Genomic DNA, 8165 nt, shown 5'->3' on the forward strand with positions numbered 1-8165 from the left:
ACCTTCTGAGTTCTGTCTGGGTGACATAAAGGAGTGTCAACCATGAGAATTTGTCTGGGCTTCACCTATGCTTGCATTTGTGCAATATACGGCATGCAGCCTACATTTTCAACTCCCACAATGGCCTGGAGTAGAGGCGTGTCCTGTGAAGTAACTTATAGGCATAACACTGCGCTGATGTCAGGCTTCATGTGGTATCTTGAAATCTTTATTTCTACATTGAGGACACAAACACCTCCTTAGTGCTGTTAGGAAAATGTGGAACACAGTTACAGCATCATCTAAACAATATTGTCAGGATACAATATTTTCTGCCAATTTTTATCATGAAAATTACCAATACAGAAAACTTTGAGAAATGGCACATAAATGTCTTAAAAACCCAACCTTGGAACCAAACAGTCAAGCCAAACATTTTGCCATATTTGCTTTCTTTTTTTTGAGATGGAGTCTCACCCTGTCACCCAGGCTGGAGTACAGTGGTACAATCTCGGCTCACTGCAACCTCTGCCTCCTGGATGCAAGTGATTCTCCTGTCTCAGCCTCCCAAGTAGCTAGAACTACAGGTGCATGCCACCACACCTGGCTAGTTTTTGTATTTTTAGTAGAGATGAGGTTTTACCATGTTGACCAGGCTGGTCTTGAACTCCTGACCTCAGGAGATCCACTTGCCTCAGCCTCCCAAAGTGAGACAGTTGCAGGCGTGAGCCACCATGCCCGGATACCATATTTGCTTTCTATCTCCTCCTCTCTATTTCTGGCTGAACCATTTCAAAATGAGTGCAAATATCATGATATTATACTTCAAATACTCAGCCCTCGTCTCCCAGGAAGGAGTTATTTATATAACCCCAGCAAAATGATCAGACCTGATAAGATTAACAATAATTCCATACTATCATCTAATCCATATTCAAATTTCCCCATTAACCCCAAAGATCCAATTAAGAGTCATGAATTGCATTTGGTTGTGATATCTCTTCAATATCCTTTTGTCTGGAACAGCTCTGCTTCTCTTTCTAAAAAAAGTATTGATTTATCTATTTACTGACTTTCTGAGGCGTTCGGGCCAAATGTCAGGTGGAATGTCCCATACTCTCTATTTGTCTTTCTTTTCTCATGGTGTCATTTAACTGGACTTCTGTTTCCTGTATCGTCTTCAAACTTCAAGTTATAGTTAGAAAGTTGATTATACTCAGATTGAATATCTTTATCAAGAAAACGTCATACATGATATGGAACACTTTATTGTGACACATTATAATGTCTAGTGTCAGGCTGTTCCATTATTAATAACGGCAAATTCAGTCACCAGGGGAAGGCGGTGACCACAAGCTTTCTCCATTGTACAGGCACGTTTCCCAGTTTGTAATCGCTAGAAGTCTGTGGAAAGGCATTTGGGCACCATGTGACTCTTGCTCCCTATAATCTTTCACCTAATGGCTCTTTAAACCATAGGCTTTATTTTTAGAGCAGTTTTAGGTTCACAGGAAATTGAAAGCACAGAGTTCCCATATACTCCCCACCTGCCCAGTCCTCCCAACATCAACACCCCCTTCCAGAAGGGTCCATTTGTTACAATTGATGAACCTTATAATGACACATCATTATCCCTCAAAGTCGGTAGTTTACATTAGGGCTTACTCTTGGTGTTGTATGTTCTATGGGTTTTGAAAAGTGTATAATGACATGTGCCCATGATTACAATATCATACAGAGTAGTTTTATTGCCCTAAAAATACTATGTGCTCTGCCTATTTATCCCCACTTTCTCCTAATCCTGAGGAACCACAGACCTTTTTACTGTCTCCACAGTTTTGCCTTTCCTAGAATGTCATATAGTTGGAATCATACAGTACACAGCCTTTTCAGATTAGTTTCTTTCACTTAGTAATATGCATTTATGGTTCCTCTGTATCAGAAGGGGGGCATCACACACTGGGGTCAGTTGGGTGGGCTGGGGAGGGACAGTGGGGAGTGGGGAGGGATAACTTGGGGAGGAATGCCAAATATAAATGATGGGGGAATGGAGGCAGCAAACCACCTTCCTTGCCATGTATGCACCTATGCAACAACCCTGCATGATCTGCACATGTACCCCAGAACATAAAGCACAATTTAAAAAAAAACGTTCCTCTGTGTCTTTTCATGGCTTGGCAGCTTCTTTCTTTCCTTTTTTTTTTTTATTATTCTAGTTTTTTGAGACAGAGTCCTACTCTGTCACCAGGCTGGAGTGCAGTGGCAAATCTCGGCTCACTGTGACCTCCGCCTCTCAGGTTCAAGTGATTCTTCTGCCTCAGTCTTCCGAGTAGCTGGGACTACAGGCTCGCACCACCACCCCTGGTGAATCTTTGTAATTTTTGTAGAGACAGGGTTTCACCATATTGGCCAGGCTGGTCTTGAACTCCTGACCTCGTGATCTGCCTGCCTCTGCCTCCCAAAGTGCTGGGATTACAGGCGGGAGCCTCTGTGCCTGGCTGACAACTTATATTTCTTTTTAGCCCTAAATAATCTGACATTATCTGGATGTCCCACAGTTTCTTTATCCATTTACCTACCTAAAGACATCTTTGTTGCTTCTGAGTATTGATAATTACAAATAAAGCTTCTATAAACATCTATGTGCAGGTTTTTGTGTGAACATAACTTTTCAACTCCTTTGGATAAATACCAAGGAGCACAATTGCTGGATCGTGTGGTAAAAGTATGTTTAGTGTTGTAAGAAGCTTCCAAACTGTCTTCCAAAGAGGCTATAACCATTTTGCTTTCCTCCAGCAATGAATAGGAGTTCCTGTTGCTCTGCATCCCATCAGTATTTGGTATTGTCAGTGCTTTGAATTTTAGCCATTCTAATAAATGTGCGATGCATCTCTTGATTTTAACATCTGTGAATGACCCTTGCCTAAATCAGTGATTACTCTTGGGCATGCAAAATGCTGATTTTCTGGTTTAGCATTCTTTCTACATTTATTAACTGGCCCTCTGCAACAGGTATCATTTTGCTGTATTGTTTTAAAGTCTTTCTTGCAATGGAGGATTCTAAAGAAAAGAATGACTCTCTTGGCCATGAGGATTTATCATGCCTTGTGCCTCTCAGGGACTCAAAGAAAGCTACCTAGTAACTGACTGTTGCTCCATCGTTTTTATATGCCTCATAAAACCTAGCCAAGGTCTTGCATGTGCCAAGTACTCAGTCATTATTTGTTGAATTTAATTTAATTTAGCAATGAGTCTCAAATGCCATTATGGATGTGGCCAATGAACTTTCAGCGTATTTATAAACTCCTGGAAAATGAAAATGATATGAATCAAATATATTATGGCAGAAGAGAAATATTTTGAAGTGCAACACTCTGAGCTTCTATAGTTATTGTATTTCAAAATACTTTTAAGATTATGTATCATCCCATAATTACTGCTTTACATCTCTCTCTCCTTCACTAGACTATGAATTTCTCAAGGGGAAAGACCGGACAAATTAACTTTATGTAACTCACAATCTGTTCCTCATAAATCTTTGCTGAATCCATGAAATAAAGTTGTAAGATTGGTTCACTGTGGGACTATTTCTTTTTCCTTCTGTCATTCTAGCATGTCTCTTTAAGACTGTGGCTTACTTTCTCAGGTTCACCATGTGGCTGCTAGTATCCAGCAACCCTATTTAAGTTCCAGACAGGAAAAAGGGGAAGGCAAAAAGCAAAAAGAGCATTTTCCCTGAAACTTGCTTCTGCTGCTTCTGCTTTTAGCTTCACGATCACTCCCATCTGCAGAGGAAGTTGAGAAATGCCATCTGTTGGCTAGGCATATTGCTCCTCCAGTGACATTAGCATTCTGTTACTAGATAAGCAGAGGTAGTATTCTGGTAAAATCAGTTTGGGGCAAGATTTCCTATTTTTCTATCTTGAAATCCTTAATAGAGTTGTCTTGCCTCTAGTTGAATTCATTCTTTTAATTTCTCTTCTGAGGAAATAATACTTTGATACACACATGTATATATACATATATGCATATATGTATGCATTTATATTATATATACACATAGAAATATATGCTTCTATACATGCACATAATAGCATATATGTATGTATTTATATCCACCATCCCTATATACAATCACATATACATACACATGCACGTACACACATACATACACATGCACACACACACACACACACCCCTTTTTGTCATAGCTCTCTGGGAATTCTCTGGGATTGATGTTGAGGAGAAGGTTTGAAAGATCAGAACTAACAAGTGCAGGAGTATAGAATCAGACAGGACTCTCTTGTGCAATGTCCAGGGGCGGTTTTGATTAGTACAGTGCTAGGCATGCTTACTCAGGTGTTTTCTTGTTTATTCAGTAATCACTGAATTTACACTATAAGCATGTATTCCAAACAATCATGTTGTTTTTTCTTGTAATCATTGACATCAAGTGCCAAGTGTCTGCCCTGCAATAGTGGGCATGACATTTGGGGAGCCCACCGTCCAGCTCCAAGGAGGCCTGAGCTTAGCAAGGCCTCTGGACACTGCTGATCAGAAGAGCAAGAGGACAAGTGGATGGACTGTCTGTGCATCTTTGTCTATCTTCATACCATGGGAGGTTTGTCCTCAAAAGCCTGTTCCTACCAAAAACCTTTGTGTTTGCTGCTGACAGTTTAATCATCAATTCCTCATAGCACACCCACATCCCACACAGCCATGAGGATCACAGGGTGCAGAAACAGCACTTTATTCCTCTAGAGTTGAATTGTCTTAGCTCTCAAGTCTCCATTTCTATTACGGCAGATTATTAATCTTGGTTATTCCCTATGTCTTCTAGGTTAAAGCCTAGTCTTTTCTGGATTGATAGATATTCAAACCCCCACACTCTGCCCCACTCCGTTGAGTGGCATTAAGGCACTGCAGGAAGGCATAGGTCTTGGTTGAGTTTCTCCGTGGCTTTTGATGCTGATGTCCCACCCCTTTTCATTCTTTGTGTCCTTCTACCCCACAGTATCTCCTGCTGGGATTTCCACTCTGTTCTGTTCTCCTGGGGTCAGGTCACGCACGTCACTCTGCCTCCTCAGACCATCAGCAATTTCTTCGCTATCCTCTTTAAGTTCCTGCTTGGCCTTTCCCTAAAAAAAGTGGTGATTGGCTCATGGTGCCCTCTCTGTGTAGTGGCCCATTGCACTTACACATTCTGTTCTGCTTCCTTTCCTTGGCTGAATCTTCTAGACTGTGTATTCAGAAGCTCATAAAATGTTTCTCTCTCAAGTTTGTGTCTTCCAAAGGTTTGTTTTGTGACTCAAAGCCCTGTTTTTGACCCTTTGCTCTGGTTGGAGTCATTTTTTAAATCATGCTTTTGCTTGGGCAATACAGCTCAGAAACAGGACATATCACTAGTAGCACTACATTGGGTAATGTTTCACAGTACCTTTCTGTGAAATCCCTTGAGAGGCAGGGGGTCATCGCAGGTCACCTGAGCAAGTATGCACAGACTGACAACTGGCTTGACTCTGCCTCTCAGATTTTACTATGATCTTTCAATTGTTAACTGTGAAGTGACGTTTAACATGAAGAAAAACTCAGGAGCAACACTGTGAAAGCCTCATCATGCTGACCTCTGCCCTAGTCCTGGAGTAGGAATGCAGGCAATTAAACATCAGAGGGAGAAACATTCAATGAAAGGAGTCCAAACCCAGATGAGGTTGCCTCCTGTCCAAAGAGGAGCCAGCATCCTCAGCAGAGCTTTTAGTTCCAAATAATATAGAGCTTTCTTTTGACCCAGATGCAGAGTCATTTCAGTGACTGGGTTAGGGGTCTAGCAACGTTGATAAGGGGTTGGGGTTTGCTCTAAGCAGCTAGGGCTGTCCTGCTCAATAGAACAGCCAGCAGCCATCTGCTATGGTCTGAATATTTTCCAATATTTGTATGTTGGAACTTAATTGCCAATGTGATAGTATTGAGGTGGAGGCTTTAATAGGTCATGAGATCATAGGGCTCCACCCTCATGAATAGATTAGAGCCCTTATAAAAGGGCTGTAGAAAACTACCTACTTTGTTTTTGGTCTTTATTTGCCCTTTCTGTCTTTTATGCCATGTGAGGACACAGCATTTATTTCCTCAAGAAGATATGGCAACAAGGCCCTGTCTTGAAAGCTTAGGGTTGCAGCTCTTACTAGACACTAAATCTGCTGGTGCCTTGACCTTGGGCTTCCCAGCATCCATACCTGTGAGAAAAACATTTCTATTATTTATCAATTACTCAGTCTAGGATTTGTTATGGAAGCACAAGTGGACTAGGACAGAAATTGGTACCAAGAATTGGGATATTGTTAATAACAAATACTTTGTGAAATGCGAAAGTGGCTTTGAAACTTGGTAATGGATAGAGGCCAAAACTATTTTTGAAAGTGCTCAAACAAGGCTGGACTGCTGTGAACAGAGTGTAAAGGGTGAGTTTGGTGAGAGCTCAGAAGAAGAGGACAACCTAGAAGGAGAGGTCTTCTTAGAGACTAAGTGGTTGTGATCAGAATGTTGGTAGAACTGTGCACAGGAAAGGCCATCTTGATAAGGTCTTAGATGAAAATTAGGCATATGTTATCGGAAACTAGACAAAAGGTCATTCTTGTTACCAAATGGCAAGGAACCTGGCTGAACTGTCTGTGCTTTGTAGAAGGCAGAACTTGCAAGTGATGAACTAGGATATTTAGCAGAGGAAATCTCCAAGTCAAGCGTTCAGGGTGCAGCATGGCTTATGATAAAATGCAAGAAGAGAAAATAAATTAAAGATGAAATTTATAATCCTAAAATATGCAGATGTTAAAGAGTTGGAAATTTCTCAGCCTATTCATGTAGGGGAAAAGAAGAGGCTTGTTTGGGGGAGAATACCAATGGTGGCTGGCAAGCTACAATACTATTCATTAAGACAGTGCCAGAATGACCCCAAAGGCATTTCAGAGACATTTGAGGCTGCCACTTCCATCACAGGCCCAGAATATCAAGATTTGGAGGGCAGAGTGGTTTCAAGGGAGGGGCCCAGGGCACCAGTGGGACCTTACTGCTCTCTGACCAGGCCTGCCTCAAGTCTCTGCTACATACATTCTGGTGCAGCACTACCTAGCTGCCCCAGCTGTGGCTCAAGCAGGCCCAAGTGTGGCTGGGGTTGCCACTACACATGGCACAAGCAGTAAACCTTGGCAACATCTGTGCAGTACAAATTCTTTAGGTGTACAGTGTATACAAGCTGTGGAAGCATGGCTACCTCCACCTTGAAATAAATTTCTGTTGCTTGTAAATTACCCAATCTCAGATAGTTTGTTATATTTGCACTAATGGACTAAGACATGAAGATCATGCAATTTCTTCAGCTGAGTTTTGGAAGAAATATAACACACAATTGGAAACATTCAGGCATCAAGGCAGGAAGCAACACTGCAAGATATGAGTTCAAGATGATGAAAACTCTTACTGTGCTGTGCAAATAGCTGCAGTATTTGAAGTGAAAGTAAAAGGGAGTAGTAGAAGAAACAGCCGGCTGTGATATGTGAACAAAGGGGCTGTGACAAAATGGATATATATGTCCCAGAGGAAATGATGCCATCAAAAAACTGCACACACATAATTCTCAGGGATATTTTTATGAGGTTGAAAGCACAATGCATAAAATATTAAAAGCTGATCTGAACTTAGAAAAGTGTGGGAAAATTCAAGAAAGCAAAGGAAAGATGCTTTTCTCATATGGTGAGTAGAAGACAAGTATGGTTTGAACTTAACACATTTTTAAAATTTTTTACTTTGTTTTTTAAAGCTTACAGCACCTGGTATTTCCAGGTAGTCTCCCATCCAAGTACTAACAAGGCCCAACCCTGCTTAGCTTCTGAGACCAGAAGGTACCAGACGAGATCAGGTGTGTTCAGGGTGGTATGGCCATTGACTGAACTTAATGCATTTTTAACAAAGAAATAAAACACTTTAATTCTCACTATTTCAAATGTTTTAAATTACAATCTGTCACCTTACACTAAAATTAACTCCAAATGGATCAAAGATTTAAACATAAAACCTAACACCATAAAAACACTAGAAGAAAATGTAGGCAAAACCATCCAGGACATAGGCATAGGCAAGGACTTCATGACTAAAACACCAAAAGCAATGGCAACAAAAGCCAAAATAGAAAA

General features: G+C 41.0%; 1 pseudogene; it reads right to left on the minus strand.

Annotated features, from left to right (window-relative positions):
• Window positions 1-7790: 7790 nt before the first annotated feature.
• On the minus strand, window positions 7791-7919 carry LOC118148749 (5S ribosomal RNA; annotated as a pseudogene).
• Window positions 7920-8165: the final 246 nt, after the last annotated feature.

Source organism: Callithrix jacchus, chromosome 16, assembly GCF_049354715.1.
Source record: "Callithrix jacchus isolate 240 chromosome 16, calJac240_pri, whole genome shotgun sequence".
In the NCBI taxonomy this organism is placed as follows: domain Eukaryota; kingdom Metazoa; phylum Chordata; class Mammalia; order Primates; family Cebidae; genus Callithrix; species Callithrix jacchus.